The sequence below is a fragment of the Camelus bactrianus genome, chromosome 12 (assembly GCF_048773025.1).
Source record: "Camelus bactrianus isolate YW-2024 breed Bactrian camel chromosome 12, ASM4877302v1, whole genome shotgun sequence".
In the NCBI taxonomy this organism is placed as follows: Eukaryota; Metazoa; Chordata; class Mammalia; order Artiodactyla; family Camelidae; genus Camelus; species Camelus bactrianus.
In genome coordinates, this window is record NC_133550.1 from 18,467,988 (window position 1) to 18,489,842 (window position 21,855).

At 42.0% G+C, this 21,855-nt stretch overlaps 1 protein-coding gene and 1 long non-coding RNA gene across 5 annotated transcripts in view; one reads left to right on the forward strand and one right to left on the reverse strand.

Annotated features, from left to right (window-relative positions):
* The window catches only part of PCED1B (PC-esterase domain containing 1B), a 113,204-nt gene that overhangs the window by 24,804 nt on the left and 66,545 nt on the right, over positions 1 to 21,855 (reverse strand). For all 3 annotated transcript variants that reach the window (XM_010964184.3, XM_074374986.1, XM_045523546.2), the window contains one exon: positions 195 to 367. The gene's annotated coding sequence lies outside the window, so the exon portion shown is untranslated. The remainder of the gene's footprint in view (positions 1 to 194; positions 368 to 21,855) is intronic.
* On the forward strand, positions 15,635 to 20,725 carry LOC123619507 (uncharacterized). 2 transcript variants are annotated; one of them, XR_006728144.2, is made up of 3 exons: positions 15,635 to 15,757; positions 15,913 to 15,960; positions 16,213 to 20,725. It is a non-coding gene; the product is annotated as an uncharacterized LOC123619507 (long non-coding RNA). The 2 variants fall into 2 exon arrangements; XR_012510621.1 differs by having other exon boundaries at positions 15,913 to 20,725.

Genomic DNA, 21,855 nt, shown 5'->3' on the forward strand with positions numbered 1-21,855 from the left:
AGCTTATTATTTCTTTAAGTGGGAAAGCCCCAAATGGAAAGAGCCCCCCATATGTTTTGTCTGAGTAAGTTCTCTCAGTGGATGTCCTAAGAACAGGCGATGTACAGATGATGGCCGGGGCCGGGACCCAGCTCACTGGCCAGAGGCGTCTATTACCTTGTGGCCGTGTCTGATGACAAGGAAAGCATACTCACATGTTCAGGCGAGGATAATTTCCTTATTGCCACGTCCCTTCATGTCATCGCTTAGTCCAGAGGAGAAAGGAGGAGAGGTCAGGGGGCACGCCACACTGTCACCGAGGCTAAGATGAGAAGGCACTCGGGAGTTCCTCCTGGCCCCCTGCCCGATCTGCCGGGTCATCCTCGTCCTATCAGGAGAGAGACAGCGCTTCCGTCAGCAGGCTTGGGTGGGGGCAGCAGCCTCAACCCGCTGGAGGGCACGGCCCTGTGGCCTCGGGCTGCTCCGCAAGGTGGCTCAGGACTTCCTCTTTCAAAGAGCTAATTATACCGGGTCTCCACTCCTCTCTGTGCTCCCAGATGAGCCGGGCTGCCGGCTCCCCACTTCCTCTCAACCCACCCCACACGCTTCTTCAAACCACACCGGGATTATCCTAATCGTTTATTTTACCTTCTGGGGACAAAGGTGTAAATTAATGTAGCCCTCAGTCTTTCAGGCTGACACCCCTTTTCTTGGTGCTTTGACCACAGGACCTGAAAAGACTTTTCCCCGAAGGTCCTCAGCCAGAGACCACCAGGGTAACCTCGGTCTCCACCTTCTCCCGACAAGCTTTTGATTGTACCATCTGATTGTCTGCTGACATCCCACTCGAAGCCCCTTCCAGTGAGATGTTTACCCCAAGGCCAACAAAGTTGGGCCCAGTTCTCCCGGGTGAGTCTGTGAAAGTTCCTGGCCATTCAGATGCCATCTATTTTCAGGAGGAGCAGACACTGGCTAAGCTCTCTGGTCACCTGGGGGTGGGTGCTGGGATCTAGGGGCACAGATGGGAGCTGAGCGTACAGCAGCACCTGCGACCACACTCAGATCTGTTTCCTCATCGTCCTTTCCAACACACCAGGTTTTTAAAAACCTAGAATTTTTAAAAATGGTTCATTTCAAGAGAGTGCAGAAAATGGAAATACAGTTTTGCCTTGTCTCCAAGAGGCTGAAAGAACTGCCAAGGAGAGAGGACTTAGAGCAAAATGCACTCAGCCTGGTGCCAACTACTGGTCATGTTACGGTGAACATTCCCTGAGCGCTGCTCACATTCCTCTTCCTGCCAGCTCCTTCCTTCCCTCCCTCCCTTTCCTTCTTTTATACATAGATTAAAAAAAAAAAAAACTATTGGATAAACTAATTGCTAGTTATCACAATCTAGACATAATCTCAATTCCAAGGAAGACGAAATGATCAGGGAGGTAACCGAACTAGGATATCCAGATTCTTTTTCATTAAGAATCACTGAATATATAGCATTTACCACTAAATTAGAAGGAAATGTTGTGGCTCATCCGTAGAAATCAGCTGATTTGCAGACAATGAGGCAGGTAAATGAGGAGAAGCAATTAGAGCCACCAGAACCCTGATTTCTAGATGTATGACCTGCCTGTTCTGGTCCATAGGCAGAGGGAGATTAAGGAAACTAGGCAACAAGCTCCAGCTGGGACTAATCCGGAGCCTGGTACACACTCTGGGAAGACCCAGATGTCTGAGAACCAGACCAGGAGCTGCAAGCTCTGGGGCCTGTAGGGATTAGACATGAGATGGAAGACGGTAAATGAGTAGCGTCTGCTCTTTGCACACTCACTTTGCATAGTAAACATGTGGGAATCGTCTTTGTTTCCTCCAAGAACTGTACAACCTTCTGTTTTTGTGGGTTCTGCCCACATCCACAGAATCAACCAACTGGCAATTGAAAATATCCTCCCCCCACAAAAAAAAAAATTCCAAAAAGTTCCAAAAATTTCTAAAAAGTAAAACTTGAATTGGCTGCATGCTGCCAACTATCTACATAGTATTTACATTGTATTAAATATTATACATAATCTAGAGATGACTTAAAGTATACAAGAGGATGTGCATAGGTTATATGCAAATATTACATCATTTGATACAAGGGAATTGACAATCCATGTACTTTGGTATGTTCTGGGGGTCCTGGAACCAATTCCTGTGGATACTGAAGGATGACTATTTTTTTTTGAAATTCTTAAACCTTTTATATCTCTTCTTTTGCCACTTCTGATAAATGCATGGGAATAGAGAATACTTCTCTATCATAAGGAAAAAAAACAGAAGTGAAATTATAGTGGTAAATGCAAATATAATCCTCAGCCTCAGAGTCAGAGATATTGCGGAAGGGTGGGGATTGTGGCAAACTGGAGAACACCTGTATCATCTAAGTGGGCGGGAGCCACTCTGCTCTAGCAGATTTCTTCAGGAGCAAATACGGCTCCAGTATCCAATTTTTGAAAAAGAAAAGCTTTAAAGCTTTTTATGAGGTAGATTTTGATTTTTAAACATTGGTTTAAAAAAAGAAAGAAAGGCAGCATGTGGGTAAAACCAAACAGCTTTGCAGTTGTTGGTTTTTTACTTCTGTCTAGGTTAGTGAGGGAGTCAAATTTGAGCAAACACCTGGCAATGGGGGACCACATACAAACAGATCAAATGGGAGCAGAGGGTGGAAGGCAGGGAATCTGTGAGGACTGCAGAAGCTACAGAAGGGCCAGAGACAGAGAATTCTGAAAGCATTCTTGCCTCAGGAACAGACACTTTCCCTTCTAGCTGTAGCAGAAACCAGTAACGGTTTCCCAGACAACGTCGAGTCTGGCGGAGACTGAACACTCATGTGCTTCTGCCACGCAGCATAATTTCTTGATAGGCCAATTTTGGCACAATTTCTCAGTCTTACCAATCCAAGAATGGAAGGTGAGACAGTGCTATGGGACAGCAACTCCCTGTCATGGCAAATTTTAACCCTTCTGTGAAGTACAATATTCTTAGCAAATTTTCATTTCTTTGTCTTCGGAGTTCACTGAAATCAAGTTTTCCCAGCCTGACTGCCTCATAAGAATCTTCTAGGTGTTGTTCTCATTTGATTTGTGGTGCTTAAAATGAATATAGATCATTGAAGATTTGTAACACCAGTATGCCGATATTATAGTTGACCTGAATGGAATTTAATATGTCTTTACAATTAGGCAGAGCTCAGTGGCCTGTTTTCAGGTAGATGCTCAGGTTGACTCAAAGATGAACTTAAAAATATCTATTTTCTTTGTTAAGGAATAATAATAGTAATAAAATATTGTTGGTATATTTTATTTATATAATGATACTAAAATAAAACATTATATACTGCAGTATTAATAACCATATTCCCTAGGACTTTAAAGAGCCCTCCAAAAATACAAACTGCCATGTACAGAATAGATTAAGAAAAAAAACCAGGTCCTACTGTATAGCACAGGAAACTATATTCAATGACTTGTAGTAACCTATAATGGAAAACAATATGAAAAAGAATATATATGTGTAACTGAATCACTATGCTGTACACCAGAAACTAACACAACATTATAAATCAACTAGATTTCAATTTTTAAAAAAGTAAAAAAAAAAAAAAAGCCTACCAAATAGCTTCAAACAAATTGCTCTGTTGCTGAAGAACACTGGGGAAATAGAATTTAAATGAACAACTGTGCCTTTTAATCCACATCTCCTGGGCCCTTTACTGTTTAACTGTCCTCATTATTTTTTCCACCTTCTCTCCAACTAGCTGAGCCGAGTTACTGGTCTAGACAGAGCCGGGGAAAGCTATAGGCACACTGCCCCCTGACCTCAGCAAGACATCTGGCAATGCCTGTCCCTGCAACACTGTACATAGACGGAGAAGCATGTGTGAACTCGGCGACAGCACATTCCAGTGCATTCATCGTTAGTCACCTACACTCAACATCCAACATATTCAACACTGACTGAGCAAATGTTTACTGGGAATCTGCTCTGCTTTAGGTTCTACAAGGATAGGAGTGAATATAGATTTTTTTTTTTTGTAGAGGACACTGAGAAGTAAATAGAGGCTTTAAAAAAGATACACACACACGGAAGCACTACATGTATAAATACATATGTAATTTTTAAAAAGATAACTCTAATCTTGAGTGGAGAATAGATTTCATCCAATCCAACAGTGGATATTGAAATATAAAAATAATTTTGAAATGTCATAGGTGAAGCATGCTATATCTTTATATATAATGATATATGAAATATCTGTTAATAGACTATTATGTTCAGAGTTCCTACTCATACTCCTTCCACCCCCAAAGACCCCCCTATTATTACATTTTGCATTAGTGTGGTACATTTGCTACAGGAACCAATACTGAGGAACCAACATTGGTATATTATTTTAACTAAAGTCCTTAGTTACCATTAGGGTTCACTCAGTGTTGTACCTTCTGTGGGTTTGGACAAATGTTTATTTGTATCCATCATATTGTGGTGTCATTATTATCATGTATCTCCATATCATGTGCCCACCATTATAGTATCATACAGAATAGTTTCATTGTCCTAAAATTTCTCTGTGCTGGACCTACTCATCCCCCGACCCCATCACTAATCTTTTTTATTGTCTCTATAATTTGATTTTTCCAGAAGGCCATATAGTTGCAGTCATGCAGCATGTAGCTTTTTCTAGTTGGGTTCTTCCACTTAACAATATGCATTTAAGTTTCATCTATGTCTTTTCATGGTTGGATAGTTCATTTCATTTTATCACTGAATGCCATTCCATTTTGTAAGTGTGCCACAGTTTGTTTATCCATTCACCTACTAAAGGACATCTTGGTTGCTTCTGAGTTCTGGAAATTATGATAGAGCTGTTATAAACATTAAAAATCAGATTTTCCTGTCGCCATAATTTTCAACTCATTTGAGTAAATGCCAAGGAGTAAAATTAATGGATTGTATGCTTAGAGTAAGTTTAACTTTGTAAGAAACTGCCAAACTGTCTTCTAAAGTGGCTATCCCATTTTGCACCCCCACCAGCAATGAATGAGAGTTCCCGTAGCTCCACGTCCTCTGCCTTATTTGGTGTTGTCAGCGTTTTGGATTTTGGCCACTCTAATAGGTGTCTCATTTTTGTTTTAGTCTGTCATTCCTTAATGACATATGATGTTGAGCATCTTTTCATACACTTGTTTGCCATCTATATCTTCTTTAAGGTGTCTGTTTAGATCTTTTACCCATTTTTAAATAAGGTTGTTTATTTTCTTATTGTTGAGTTGTGAGAATTCTTTGTACATTTTGGATATAAATTCTTAATCAGATATGTGTTTTGTAAATATTTTCTCCTAGTCTATGGCTTGTCTTTTCATTCATTTAACAGTGTCTTTCAGAGGGCAGACGTTTTTAATTTTGTGAAGTCCCCACTTGACAATTTTTCTTTCATGGATTGCGCTTTTGGTGTTGAATCTAAAAACTCATTGCCAAACCCAAGATCACCTAGACTTTCTCCTATTATATCTTCTTAGTGTTTTATTGTTTTATTTTTATTTTTTATAAATTATTTTTTAATGGGGATAGGTAATTAGGTTTTATTTATTTATTTTAATGGAGGTACTGGGGATTGAACCCAGGACCTCATGCACGCTAAGCAAGTGCCCTACCACTGAACCACCCCCCGACTAGAAACCACTTTGAATGGAATTATCAAACAGACAGTGTTATTTTTGAGGAGAACAATTTCATTTCTATCAAATTTTGCCACACTGTACCTTTCCCTGCCTCATTAAAACCCTGGCCATATATTGCTGCTTTTCCATCTAAGGAATGTCTGTTCTTTAAATAGCACATGGAACTCCTACTAGTGTGACCTTTCTTCTTGGCAGGTCATCTGACAATATTAACTAGAGTTCTTTGTACCACGGTTCCCAGAAGAGCAGGAGACCTTCATATTCAGAGAAGCTTCATTGTCAAAACAGTCTGAGTAGACTGCCAGAAATGACCGACTTCCTTTGCTCTGAAGAAGTGTCTTTTGTGTTTGCCATGAGTGGACATCAAAGGGACACTGATGGGTCTACACTGGTCCCACTGCTTGTAGAGAGCCCCACCCCCGAGACGGGTCTGTTTCAGGGGCGTGAGAGGACGTTTTCTGAATGATGCTGGCAGCAAAGGGCAAGCAACCACTACTGCGGGGGGCTCTTCGCACAACATGATCATGTGTCCCTACAGGCGGCAGAGCATAGTAGTGGCACATCAAGAGCATGTGACATTCAATGTCAATGCAGGCTGGCAGGAAACCAGGAATGCAGCTTAGTGAGGACAGGAGCAAGGCCCCCTCCCCCTCACCCCCGCCCCGGAGGACCTGAGCAATGAAATGGGTTAAGAACAACAACTCAGGGGAGGGTATCACTCAGTGGTAGAGCACATGCTTAGCATGCACGAGGTCCTGGGTTCAATCCCCAATACCTCCATTTAGAAGGAAAAACAAAACAAAACAAAAAACAACAACTCAAGAAAACACATGCAGTTATCACAACTGGGGCGCAAATGGCAGACTTTGAAACAAACTGGTGAATGCAATCAGCAAACAAGGTTAGAATCTTGGAGACTATCTGGTTGCCTCATATGATTTATGGGACTAGAGAAATGTGTGAATCCTCATACCGAAATTTATGTTGCAAGGTGAAAATACAATTCTAACTTCCCAGTGAACCATGATTTAAGCTACCTAGGGCTGAGCGTGTGGAAGTATGTCTTTGAGGGACACACTTTGAGAGAGATCATAAGAAATGCTTTTAATTTGTAAAAGTCACCCATAATTTTTAATCTTTTTCTTTTGGAGGTCAGCCAGAATTTTAAATCTTCTACACTAATCATTGTAGTAATACAGGCGAGTGAAGGTGGTGGTGATGGAAGGGACATCAGAGACAAGGTCATGGACGGAACAATGACTGGAGTGGAGTAGGGAGGGGAGAATCATGAGCAGGGAAATATTGTGTAGAATGTTTCCTTGGTGTTAGAAGATAAGCTAAGGCATATTAAACTTTTTTTTTAGTTTCTTTGAGCAAAAATCAGTTGGAATGGAGCAGTGTCAGACCAGACATGGTTAGAAGCCATCCAGCAACGGGAGCTCCCGGGGAGACTTTTACAGAGAAAAGATGGAAGCAAAGCAGGAAATGACGGGTCGGCTATAGCTCAGAGCCTAGCTGGCTGGTTGTGACTGGTGATCCATAGGTTTGGAGTTTGTAACTGTGAGGCTTCGACTTTGGTTTGCCTGGTAAGCTGCCGAGGCCTTAGTACCACCAGGAGGTCTTAATGGCCCCCTTGCTGAGTTAATTTAACACTGGTTTCAGGAGTGGCTTGGACAACTGAGTGGACAATGATGTTAACACAGAGTAGGGACAGTCTGATGCCTGGAGTCAAAACCTGACTCCATTTTAAACAAATAATCCAATCAAAAATAGGCAGAAGACGTAAACGGACATTTCTCCAATGAGGACATACAAATGGTCAATAAGCACATGAAAAGATGCTCAATATCACAGATTATCAGAGAAATGCAGATTAAAACTACAATTAGGTATCACCTCACACCAGTCAGAATGGCTATCATTAAAAAGTCTATAAACAATAAATGCTGGAGAAGGTGTGGAGAAAAGGGAACCCTTCTATACTGCTGGTGGGAATGTAGTTTGATGCGGCCATTATGGAAAACAGCCTGGAGATTCCTTAAAAAGCTAAAAATAGACTTACCATATGATCCAGCAAGTCCACTCCTGGGCATATATATGGAGAAAACGCTAAGTCTCAAAGATACATGTATCCAAATGTTCATAGCAGTACTATTTACAATAGCTAAAACATGGAAGCAACCTAAGTTTCCATTGACAGATGACTGGATAAAGAAGTTACGGTATATATACACAGTGGAATACTACTCAGCCATAAAAAAGAATAAAATAATGCCATTTGCAGCAACATGGTTGGACCTGGAGATTATCATACGTAGTGAAGTAAGCCAACCAGAGAAAGACAAATATCATAGCTCACTTACATGTGGAATCTTAAAAAATGACAGAAATGAACTTATTTACAAAATAGAAACAGACTCACAGACATAGAAAACAAACTTATGGTTACTAAAGGGGAAAGGAGAAGGGAGGGATAAATTGGGAATTTGAGATTAGCAGATGCAAGCTACTATATATGAAATAGATAAACAACAAAGTCCTACTCTATAGCACAGGGAACTATATTCAGTATCTTGCAATAACCTATAATGAAAAGAATATGAAAAAGAATACATATATATGTATAACTGAATCACTACGCTGTACACCAGAAGCTAGCACAACATTGTAAATCTACTATACTTCAATTAAAAAAAAAAAGACTCCACTTTTTACTTTCTGTGTGAACCTGAGCCAAGTACTTAACCTCTCTCAGCCTTTACCTATAAAAACAAGAATAATTCTACTTATAAAGTTGTTGTGAGAACTAAATGAGAGTTTATATACTAATGTGACACTTATATTGAGTGTCTAGTAATTGCCAAACTCTGAATTCAAAGTCCAGTGTGCTGGGAGAGGCATGCAAAAATAACCAACGCACTACAGCGAGACAAGTGGAAAGCGCTGAAGTGTCAGTGTGCGTCAAGTGTTCGAGGAGCCCACAGTCAGACCGCGGCCATGTTAATTTCCATGAGCTTCCGTTTCCTCAGTTGGGGATAATGACAGCCACCAACTTGGGGAGTGATGGTGAGGGTTAAGTGAAATAATCCATGAAGAATGCTCAGCACGGTGCCCGGAACACAGCAAGCACTCCAGCGATGTTAGTTATTTTATTAACATTTATTACTGTGGGGAACTCTGGGGGTCATGGGCTCTGAGGGACTCAACGACATAGCAAGGTCACAGCTAGTTAGTAGCAGAGCCCTGACTAGGGATCCAGGCTATAATTTTATGCTCAAAATGAAAGCAGAACCCTGGACTCATCCATCCTACTTTTTCTACTGGAGATTTTTAAAGAGGGGATTGGAGCCTTCTGTGTAACACAGGGACTTCAGTGACTTTTCCCAAAGGAAATGAATTCACTTAATCTTTGAATGAGCTCATGTGTAAAAGGATTACCTACTTTGACAGGTAAATCAGTCTGCAGTACCCAGAAATTCACTTTGTCTTACTGGACATCTTTGGTTTTGTGCTTTGTTTTGTATTTTTTCCCCCAGGCTACGTATTTATCTTATCTCAGCCCTCTAAGCACCTTGTTCTCTGCAGTCCATTTGATTTACATATCAAAGGAAAACGAAAGTAAAAAGAATAGGTTCCATTTGTAATCAACATCCATTTACTGTCTATTGTGGTTTAGAAGCTCTTTGCTGGCACAGTGGGTGGAAAGAGGCAAAGAAGAGTCTCCACCTTTGAGATGGTTACTGTTTTGTTTCAGTAAACAGGATCTAGATGCAATGAGAAAATAATAATTCTAGAATAACGTATAGTTATTCCATGGTGACATGGGGTAGATTGTATATATTCCCACAGAGGAGACAAAGGCAACTGGTGTCCCACTGGGCAGGGGCTAATGAAGGTGTGTGGAGAGAAACGAGCCATCTCCTCGGCCAGAGCTGTGCTAGGTGTTCTGTACAGTACCTGCAAGGTTCCAAGTCAGCTCTAAAAATGGTAGAGATTGGCAGAGAGAAAGGCAGGCAGTAGCTCTCCTTAGAATCATCTAGTACTAAACAAACAAACAAGCCTGCACCCAGGCCCCACCCTCAGAGATCCTGCCACTTCCGCGGGGCAGGGAGCCCAGGTATCCACAGCTTATGAAAGCCCCCAGGTGGGCTGACCTGCAACCAAGGCTGGGAACCTCTGCTCTGGGGCAAAGACCAGATGAGAAATATCGCCAAATGTGTGTGGAGGGCTAACGCATATGAAAGTGTTTCCTAAATAACACAATACTGTATGAATAAAGTCTCATTGTTTTCCTGTGAGAAAAACCATAGAAATTCCAAATGAGTATCAAATGATATCAAATGGTACTCTGCTCTTCTGGCTAGGTAGCTTTTTAAGGTCACTTCCAGATTCAGCTAGGAAACCAATGATGTGAGCAATAAAGTGGAAGAGAAGAGAAAACTGATCAAAATAGAAGGCAGAAGACATGAGAGAGAACAGCAGAGCGAGGTCCCAGGGTAAGTGGAGGCTCCCCGTCACGTCTTTATGATATTGTGACACACTGTTCCACAGACCAGGAAGACCTGTGGTGAACAGTCTGGATTCTTATCCCTATAAGGTTTTTGCATGGAACGTCACTGACTCCTATGAGTTCTAGCCAAGGAGTTTATAACATGATCTGTTTCCCTTGGAATTAGCCTTTAAAAATGTATTTATTCATCTAACATTTAAAAGACCTCCCCCAACCCCAACTGTGTTAGATGCTGGGAACACAAAGATCACTAAGGCATGGCTACTGCTTCTAAAGACCTTATTTAGTAAGGGGAGACACATTTAATTTAATAAATGCCACAAAATGCTGTGGTGCTATGACAGATGGGTTAGGTAGTTAGATAAGTGCGGACACTGGACAGGTAAGTGGAGGAGAGGGAGGATGGTCTGGAACAGGGGCGGTATACCCGCCTTCAGCACAAAGGGGCTTCACTTCCTCTAAATGAGTGCCAGCAAGAAGCCCGCCAGCCTCTGACAGCCGAAGCTGCATGGTAGCAATAGGACCTAACTGCACATGACCCGATGCTCATTGTAATGTAATCAGCATTGCGGTTTAGGCAACCCCCCTCCATGGGTTTATCTGTGTGCATCATGGGTAAGGACATGCACAAAATGGGACAAGCATGACTAAGGACTCCAGGGGCAAGAGCCGTCAATCAGTCGAGCCCACCTCTAAGCGAGGGTATGAGAGAAGGGGCAAACGAATACCACGGCTATCTGCTCTTGGATCAGCCTGCCTCCCACTCTTAGAGCTGCGCTTTCCCTTTGCTATTAGAACCTTTAAAATCTTTTGCTACACAAGTTTTCTGTCTCCCATTAGAATTTTTATCTTTCAGGCAGACAAGACCTGGAGTCTTTTCCCTTCCCCTTTTGGGGTAACAGATGTATGTCTGGGGAACCGAGGGGACACAAAGGACAAGGAGGTGCTCCTAGGCAGAGCAAACTCACACTGTGGGTCAAAGAGCTTGGGATGGTCAAGAAGACGCAGGTAGATCCAACTGACCAGTTAAAATTCTGTTCTTGGAGAGGGTGGGATAAAGGATAGGTCCAGGTAGAGAGGTGGCAGACAGGGCCAGGGGGACACATATACAAAGATGCCAATGGAAGTGTAACCCATAAAGCCAGTCTTTACAAGACTCGGCCTCATACAATGAGTTTATAGTTCCCAGATATGCCTTCAATGAAGCCAATTTAGTATTTAAGAGAAATTCCAGAACGTGCAGAGTTGAGAGTTGCCTGGGAGATGGAATGCTCAGACAGCTACTCCCCAGTAGACTCTGCTCCTGAATTCCTGAGTGTTCAGTGTCTGTCTTCGCTGTGAAAAAATAGATTTTAAAACATGGAAATGTTTACTGTTTAGTGCTGGGTTGGACTGTTTACCAGTCACTGAGTGAAGACGAAAGACACGTCTCATTACACAATGCTGCCTACAGTTAACACAACATCGTGGTTTCTCTTCTTCTCCTTTATTGTCTCTTTTTGAAACTGGGTTAATAACTCCATCGGAGCAGGGGTGGGGGATTTTCATCAGTACCAGATCATTTCCCCTGCCTTCTCTCCCTGGGATTTCCAGTGTCCTGACACTTGATTTTCTCTAAAATTTCTATCCCTCTCTTGGTTTTCCATGAGCTCCCATGGTCTCTCCCTGTGAACACTACCTCTCAGATACCCTTGCTTTTCTAACTTCTTACCTGGAACCATCTACCTGATCCTTTGCCTAAGTTTTCCTCCCCTCCTTCCTTCCATCTTCCTTATTGAAATGTAGTTAATGTACAATGTGTTACTTGCAGGTGTACGACATAGGGATTCGACATTGAAATACATTATGAGACGATCACCACAATAAGTCTAGTAACCACTTGTCCCCATAAAAAGCTACTGCAGCACCGCTGACAATATTCCCTATGCTAAATAAATCATATATCCCATGATTTATTTATTTTATAACCAGAAGTTTGTACCTCTTAATTCCCTTCACCTATTTAGCCTAGCCTCCCACCCTGCCTACTCTGGCAACCACCATTTGTTCTGTTTTTGTGTGTGTGTCTGTTTTTGTTTTGTTTCGTTTTGTTTTTTAGATTTCACATACAAGTGAGATCATATGGTGTTTGTCTTTCTCTGTCTGAGGTATTTCATTTAGCATAATACCCTCTAAATTCATTCATGTTGTGGCAAATGGCAACATTTCAATTCTTCTTATGGCTGAGTAATATTTCATTCTGCGTGTGTGTGTATGTATGTGTATTACATCTTCTTTATCCATGGACACGTAGGTTGCTTCTAGATCTTGGCTATTGTAAACAGGGTTGCAATGAACATAAGGGTGCATATTCTTTTTGAATTAGTGTTTTGTTTTCTTTGGGTAAACATGCAGAAGTGAAAATGCTGGACTATATGGTAGTTCTAGTTTTAATTTTTTGAGGACTCTCTATAATATTTTCCATAATGGCAGCACCAACTTAAATTCCCACCAACAGATGTATTATTTAATCAAAATGTTAATTTTCTTTATGTCATCTGATTTCCAAATAGTATAATAAGTAAAAACCATTTTTTAAATCATTACCAGGAAGAAAGAGACCCGAAAGCCATTTTAACTTGGGTTTTAGCTTTCAGGCAGACTCGAACCCTATTATCCCAATAATACATTCCATTTCCATTTCCAGTCTCTGGACTGATGAGTATCAAAATGTTTGTTCGTTTACATGTCCTCACTTTGTCGCATCCTTTCAGATAGCTGGATGTTTCTGCTCTGTAGTCAGTGTGGTGAACTGATTAAGAGCTGGGGATCTGCGTTTGCTTGGGTTCAAGTTCCAGCTCTTTCCTCACCAGCTGTGTGGCCTTGTGCAAGTTACTTCAACCTCAGTTTTCCTCAACCGTGCAATGGGAATAACAGCAATAATATCTACTTCCTTAAAAATATGCATAAAGCACTCAACATAGTATCACTATAACTTCAGCTCTCCCAGCACTATGGATCTATTACTTATAGTGACTCACTGCCAGGCACCCTTGAATTTTTCAAATCCTCTCTCTTTCTTACTCAACTAGGTCAAAGAAATCAATGCGATTCCTCTAACAGTGCCTCCAACCGGAGGATCTCCCGAGATTTCAGCCATTTCAGCTGCTCTTTTCTGAACTATCTTCAAGTTTCACCGGCTGTCTTCAGTTTTAGGATTTCTAACTGAGCTCAGTCCTCTGAAAAAACACCTGCTTAGAGAAGCAGAACCATTTGCGACTTCAAAATTACATCAGATTGTTTTTTGGAAAGGTCCGTGAAGACTGTAGCCTTTCCGTTGCCAGTGGGAGTGGACTATTATTAGCACCTACTTCTGCACGGAGCTTCTTGGATTCCGTTCTGGTTTTGAAGGGGGGAAATTACAGGATGTTTCTCGTGGCAGGACTAAGATCCCTGAAGGGCTGTAATGGTTGGTAATGATGGTCTGTTTTCTCTTTAGCACTGACAAAAAGTTGAGTTGTTTTACTTTTTTTTCTTTCTTTTTTTCCCAGTAGAGGGGATAAATTAGACCGAGGAGGTTAAAAAAAAAAAGTTGTAGATTTAAAAGAACTTAGATATCCAGCATTCTTTCTCCTATAAATGGTTTTCCTATCTCATTGTACTCAAACAAGAGAAAAACAGTGGAAAATATTTTCACTAGCCAGAACCTAGCTCCCTGAAACCATGATTTAAATAGATTAGAAATAGAAACTTTATGAGAAAACATGAAATAACGTCAAGCTAGCTGACCTCAGTGATTAACCAAAAATCAACTGCTAGGGTATGTTCATGTATAAATTAAATCAGCCCAACCTCTTATTCCTTGTGCATATAACATTGTACTAAAATTTAATTTCCATAGAAGATGAGATTTTTGTCTGTTTTGTTCTCTGTTCTGCCTTCATCCATTAGAAGAGTACTTGGCACATAGTAGGCATTCAGTTGATATTTATCAAATGGATTGATGAAAGAATGGAAACAGAATGTTTGGTCCTGGAAAAATGAGAAGTGATAGTTCAGAATTATGAAGCAGAGGCACTGTAAGGTCTGTAATAATTAACCATAATATCAATAATGTTAGAATGGAACTGTACCTCTTCAAGCAAAACAGCTGACTTGTAAGTATTTAGAAAGAAACAGACAAAGTGCTGACTTTTTAAAAGAAATGACTGATTAACTGGAAATATTATTTCATCAGAATGGTCCACCAATTCCAATTAATTGAGGCTTCAAGTTTAAGAAGAAAGGTGCAGACCTTGCATTTGGTAATAAAACTTTATGAAAACCAGTCCTTCAGTGAAGCATCCCCAGATGTTCTGATGAGCTTTGTCGGTCCCTTCTTTCATCTTTGAGAAGAGGCCACCTCAATTTGCACTCCACGTTATTTTTCTTGTACTTAACTGAATCTAGCTAATCTTGGCACCAAAGGTCCTGTCTGAGCCTTTCAGAGATGCAGATGAGAAGCAGAGAAGGGAAGATGGGAATCAGGTGCTAGGATCTAAAGTGTGATTGCAACCTCGTGGGAGGTGACTGGGCTCTTCGTAAAGCAAATTACGGCAACACTTCCATTTGTAATTTGTATCATCTGGATACAACTTTGTATCATTAATCCTTCTTTACTTTTCAGCATGAAAAATGACAGGCAGTTGCCTCTGGGCTTCTGGAAACGATGGTAAAGCATTTTTATGTCATCCAACATGAAGAAGGTCCTTCTTACATTAACTTCATGAATACACTTATGGTGCTGTCCTCCTTTTCTGTTTCTCCTTTATTTTCTGAGATGGTGGCAGAGCTATTTGAGATATCCAACTGTTGGCATTCCATGATCTGAAAGTCAACCTGATCTTATCTGGCATCACCAGCCCATGGGATTTCCTGTAGCAGCCCTCCATCTTCTCGGATAGTACCTGAGCATCCTCTCCCTCAAGTTGGCCCTATTTATTCTGGGGACTCCCCAGAGACGTGCTTCACATGTGCCTGCAGACACGTCTCTCAGATACGTGGTGTCCATCATGTTCTCCTTGTCTTTGCCCGCCTGCCATTTGATTTGCCAACCACTGCCAAGTGCCATGGTCTGAGGTAAGGATGCCAGTGTTCATGCCAAAGGGGTGGGTGTGGTGCTGGGTTTTGCGCAGAGTTGAGGAGAAAGGCCCTTTCTCTAATTCCTTGCGACTCCGGGTCACTGGGCCTTTAAGCAGATCTGTTTACATCTGGAGTCCTTTCTAGTGTTCCAGGTTCTGGCCCCTTCCCTCACTTACAGTCTTACGAATTCTCCCACGACAATAATTGTGTCCATATCTGGCTCTCGTTCCTTGGCCAGAATTATTTGGGAAACATTCCTTAAGTTCCTAGTTGCCACCCCCTTTTACCAAGCACCACCCCCCTCCCACCAACCGCCTGGCTGGGCCGACGCATCAGCTGGACACAGAGGCCATAGTCTTCATCCCGCCCCTCTCCTCCCGCACTCTCTCTCGGACCAAACTCAGCCGCAAGCAGAAGCCCCGCCGGCATCACTGGTACAGAGAGGTTCCGTGTGAGTGCGGTCGGGGCACAGCGGGGGGATGGGGTGAACGTGCCCATCAGCAGTTGGTTAACCGCTTTCTTACAGAAGGAATCCTTTTTCTCTCCTTTCTGAAGTGGTGAAACAAAACCTAATCACCTTGGTCTCTCTCCACACGTTTCCTTCAGGGCACCATTCAGCTGAGTGCCGCCCACCAGCCCTTCCAGTGCCTGGCGGTGAGTCATCCCTTTGTTGAATACAAAGGGCCTTTGTGGAGCTGTTTCTTAGGGACAGGGAGTTCTTCACCCAAGCCCAGACTAGAATTTGTGTTTGCGGGGCGCCTTGTAAGTGGCAGCAGCCCTTTCCAGTCCTCCAGAGCAATGAAGAACGCCGTGTGACACAAAATGCATGTTTTACGGCAAGGCAAGACAAATTTAAACATAAGCACTTTCTCTGCCCTTTCACCTGCTCTGTCCCTTCTATCGCAGACTGTGTATCCGCATTGTGCACAGACCAAACCTCCCCCATCAGCACAAATACCTGCTCAGCCATGAAGAGCGTCAACAAGACAGCTCCTTGGAAGATAACATTCCTTCTTGACCTTGAAAGGGGCCACGATGACCGTCCGATCTGGACTGTGTAAACTGTCAATAATACGTCATCCAATGTACAGCCCTCTGTCTCAAAGAACTTTACAACTGTGCCTGGAACAGTTCTCGGGCTTTCTGAGATGCTCTTCCCAGGTTATAATTTGGCTCGAATAAAAATTTCAATTTCTTTCTTAGGTCAACTAATTAATTTTTTGTCGACAGCTGCTCAATCCGCTCAGGCTCCTCGGAGCCTCTGTGGCAAAGGGATGGTCTTTTAACTTGTTTTCTCTCCTTCACTTCTTCACACAGCTGCAGTTCCATCTTCTTGCTGTCCTCGCTGGGGACAGCCATGACTTCTCTTCCTCATGTTTTCCTGATTTTAGCTGATCCGAAATCCAGACACTTTTTAAGAAGGAAAAGTACTGGGCAATAATATTATTTAAAGAGCCACTGGCCAGAACTCATCAATATTAAAAGGAACAGACAGGTTTCCAAATTCCCAAATGGAATTTCTATACATTAGAAACATTTATGACCCAACATTTAAAAACCAGTATAATATTCTAGATAATGACCAAATAAGATTAATTATGAGGTTTGGCTCCTTTGGAAAAAAAGCCTTGAACTAATTTAATTCATGGATATGCAGATACTGTGCAAGTTAATATTGATTTAGTAACTCAAATTATATGAGAGCCCAAGAATGGATAAATAGTTTTTCATTGAACTTGGTTTTATTGCCCAGATATTATGGGCATTTGGCCCACTTTGCTTCTAGGATAATGTAAAAAAAAAAAAAAAAGAAGAAAGAAAGAACAAATTTAATGTCTAAGATCAGATTCCTAAGCTAAAGCTACTACCATATATATGTTAACTGTAAATATTCTATTCAACTAGCAATTTAATTTTTCCACAATTTGTGATTCAATCTCCTCTACTAACCACCAACAGTAGAGAATGGGTGAAATTTGAGAAGGAATGTAAAAGAGGTATTTAAAAATAATTCTAAGTGTTACTGTGTCTAGATATATAAAACTATGGTATATTTATGAGTTATAAGCAGCAATAAGAAGCCTCATTTTGGAGGCTTACTATGTACCAGATACCTTGTGAGACTCACACTTACATCATCTCATTTAATCTATGCAGTAGATAGTTTTAATTCCCATTTTACAGATAAAGAAACTAGAGCTCAGTGATAGTAAGTAACTTGCCCACCGCTAATGGCAGGCCCAGGATTTGGACCCACATATATCTGATTCCACAGGTTATACATTTAACCTTTATGCTGTGAGGCAAGACAAAGGAAGACACTTAAGAAACAAAAAATTAAATCCCAGTGTGCAAAAGTACATGTCAGTTATTTTTTTATCCCCTCATAAAATTGTCACGTTCATTCCAATTGGCTAAAGGTCTGAAAAAGTAAACGCTGGAAGAGATGAGGAGCCAAGAGCAAGAGGGTTGGATGTACGTCAAGACCAGTGGGTGCGGTACTCCAGAGGGCAGCCAACTGGGAACACAAAGGAAGCACAAGTCTGAGGCAGCCAGGAATCAGGGCACCAGGGTGAGCAGGGCAGGAAGACGCTACAGCAGGACATCGCACACAAGACAGGGGTGAGAGGGGTTGCAGGAGACGAGAGGGCAACGGGAGAACCAAAGCAGAGGTGTGTACCAAGGCAGCTTGATTGTGGCTGCTCCTGCTGCTGCATCTACATTTTCTGAGAATTCCCCATGTCAATAGCCAGTCTCAGCAGAATCCATCTGGAGGGAGACCAGCCAGTTTGGTGCCCTAAGCTGAGGCAGAAGGAGCATCCACAGTATCTGTACAGGAGAAAATCCTGGCTAAAGGCTGTATTTTAAAGATTCCAGGTAAGTAAGTACCAGAGAGTCAGACACTCCGTGGGCTTTGCTTCTTCAACCCCCATGACTACTGCTCCTTTTTTTTGGGGGGGGGGTTAGTTCCGGGAAGTAATTAGGTTTATTTACGATTGGAGGGACTGGGGATTGAACCCAGGACCTCATGCATGCTAAACACCACACTCTACCACTGAGCTATACCCTCCCCCTGCTCACTGCTTCTTACAGAGCTCTACCAGAGGACGCCCACATGTCTCCCAAGGGCAAAAATCAGTTCTCAGAGACAGCTCGATCTGAACCCACAAAGAAAACATTTTCCTAGCTACACTGCAAATGACAAGGCCCCTCTCATTAAATTCTGTGAGTCCCAAATTGTTCAGAGCCAAGTACCTAAACCAGTTAACCCTCTTCTGTTTCCATTTTGCGGGACATGTTCTGATTGCTGACTCTCCCCTTCGAATGTAGTACTGGAAACTGTACGTTTCCTTCTACACGTGGCTTGGCTCTCTGCTGAGAGTACAGTGAGCGTGCTCCTTCCTTAACCTGCACCCTCAGCTTTTACGTTGCATTAGCATTGTAACCTGCCACGTCACGCTGGTATCGAGTTCATGGCCACCGAAAACTGCTAGATCTTTTTTCACTGAAAGGCCATTATCAAGCCAGCTGTCCATCTTACATTTATGAAAACCCAGTTAAAAATAACTTTTGCATGGGTCTTTGCCTGTAGGCCCGTTCATTTCTCTGTGGTTTCAGCGGCCCAACGTTCCACATTGCCGCGATCAGACGGAACTCCAGCCTGCTGATGACGTCACCGAAACCGACAGGGTCAACCCTTCGGGCTCTGAACTAGCTGCAGATACAACAGAACACCTTCTGTGTCTTCAGTGAATTAAACAATTTCCTATCAAAGTCACCAATACTTATTGAACACATGTTCTGAATGAGCCACTTTTCTACATGGGAGGATAAATGAGATGTATTGATGACGTACGGATAAACTGGACAGAACTAGACCCCAAGAGGCTCATGACACCTGGGGGGACAGGAATGGACGCGGCTAGGCTAAGTACTGTATGATATGAGTAAAGTCCTGAGACAGCATTGAAAATGATCTAGTACTGAATTGCTGTCGCCATTGTTTCAGTTTCTTATATAGAGCTGTCCGTGGGTATCAGAGGGGGATTGGTTCCAGGCGATTGGTTAAAAATACCAAATTCATAGATGCTTAAACTCCTTGTACAAAATGGTGTAGGACAGTCCGGTCCTCTGTAACCATGGGTTCTGCATCCAAGGATACGGGAGGGCCGACTGTAGGTCATCTTCACTAAACCAGTCTGTTTTCAAATTTCCAATTGGTTAGTGTGGTACCAGTTCAACCTGAAGCGAGGTCTGTATAGAGCAACAGGACCAAGCGATGGACTGAGGACACTGTTGACCATGCACTGAGCACAGGAGCACAGGAGAACGTGAGAACTAAGAATACTGATGCACGTAACCAATACATTAGAAACACACGAGTATCTGATCGTACCAGCACTGCCTGTGATTTCAGCTTTGAGACAACAGCGATGTGAAAGGCAGTGCACAAGACAGAGTCGTCTCACGTGGGCTTCCCCTTCTGCAATACAAAGAGAGCAAGAAAGCAACGGAGAACAAAGGGACCCCCACCTGTAATGGTAAACGTTGGCCACTAACCACTTTACAGCCTCAGGAATAGCTCAGACGTGCCACAGCTCTGCAGCTGGTAGCCAGCCACCAAGTCTGACCACACAAGTTTTGGTAGCTGAAGCTGAAAGAATTATTTGGGTGGTTGACTAATTGTTCCTTTACATGGCCTTCCAGATAGAAGGAGGGGGAGGAGGAGGAGGAGAAAACCTTTCTGCCCAGTTTTTACTAGGCTGCCAGATCTACCTTGGCTTTGTTCACATTTACTAATCCGAGTCTCAGCAAGAACAAGAGATTACTTATTCAGATGTGGGGCTCTTAGTATTTTACCCCAAAAGCAGTGACTCAAACTTGAATATAACTGACAGAAGGGAGACTTCTTTCATAGCATCTAGCCCCTATTCAGAGCTTTCTTTTCCCCCCGACACCCTCTGCCCTAGGAGAGCCTCATGCAGCCTGACTGGTGCTGTCCTGGGCTCTGGTCTTGAGGAAGGCACCAAACTACGTCTTCCCCAGACGGGGCCCCAGCTCAGACCTTTCCTTAAGCCTGGATCGTGCGTAAGGCTGCTGCTGTCCCGGCCAAGAGGCATGCCAGAGCCAGCAGCCCAAAGATGTTCAATTGACTTTCTGTTTGTTTTGCTTTGTATTTCCTCCCCTCCCTCCCTTGCTGCCTTCCTAAGTCATTTGAGAATTTTATTACTAAAGTTCAAAACTCAGTTCTTGGCCAAGGCAAGTATAAATACAATTTTTGAAAGATGTAATAAAGATGAAACAAACAGTTAATAGACAGTCGATGGAGCAAATAGAATCAGAGAGTTGAAAAATGGTGCTGGAACAGTACCATTGGATATTCCTATGCCAAAAAAAAAAAAAAAAAAGAAAAAAGAAACCTGACTGTTTCTTGAACCATATATAAAAATGAACCGAAAATGTATCATAGACCTAAGTGTTCAACGTAAAACTGTAAACATTCTAGAATAAAACATAGGAAAAAAATCTTTGTGACCGTGTGTTCCTGAGATTCCTTAGGTATGATACAAGAGCACAAACCATAAAACGAAAAATGATAAATTGTACTTTATTACAATTATAAGCTTTTCTTCTTTGAAAGACACTTAAGAAAATAAGACTTGCTACAGACTGAAAGAAAATATTTGCAGAGCACGTATCTAATCAAGGACTTGTAGCCAGAGCACGTTAAGAACTTTCCAAAGCTCAGCGATAAAGGAAAGAAACAACCCAGTTTAAAAAAAGAAAAAGCACAAAGGATTTGAAGACCTTTCACCAGAGAAGATATACAGAGGGCAAGTAATCAACATTGTTAGTGATTAGGGAAATACAAATTAAAACCACAGTGAGATACCAGCTATTAGAATGGCTAAAAGAAAAATCAAACCAATACCCACTGCTGGGGAGGAAGCAAAGGAACTTAAACTCATACACTGCTGTGGAAATGTACAATGGTCTAGCAGCTTGAACAACAATTTGGCAGTTTCTTATGACATTAAACATATACTTACTTACCTTATGACTCAATAATCCTCTTACAAGGTATTTATCCTGGATGCATGAAAATCACATTCACACAAAAACTTGCACCCTATTTTTATAGTAGCTCTATCCAAAATTGCCAGAAACTGGAAACAACCCATGCCTCCTTAGGGGTAAGTGGATAAACAAGCTGTAGTACATCCCCCCCCAGGAACACTACTCAGCAATGAAAAGGAACGAAATGCAGACATAGGCAATGACTTGGATGAATCTCAAGTGCATTGTGCTAAGTGAGAGAAGCCAGAATCCAAAGGATACATATTACATGAATCTGTTTACATGATATTTTGGAAAAGGCAAAATATAGCGACTGAGAACAGATGAGTGATTGCCAATGTCTGGGGGACAAGGAAGGAAACTAACTTACAAAGGGGCGCCAGGGGACTTTTTGGGTGGCAGAAATGTTTATATCTTTATTGGGATGGTATTTACATGCGTGTATACACGTGTAAAACTCCATCAAGCTGT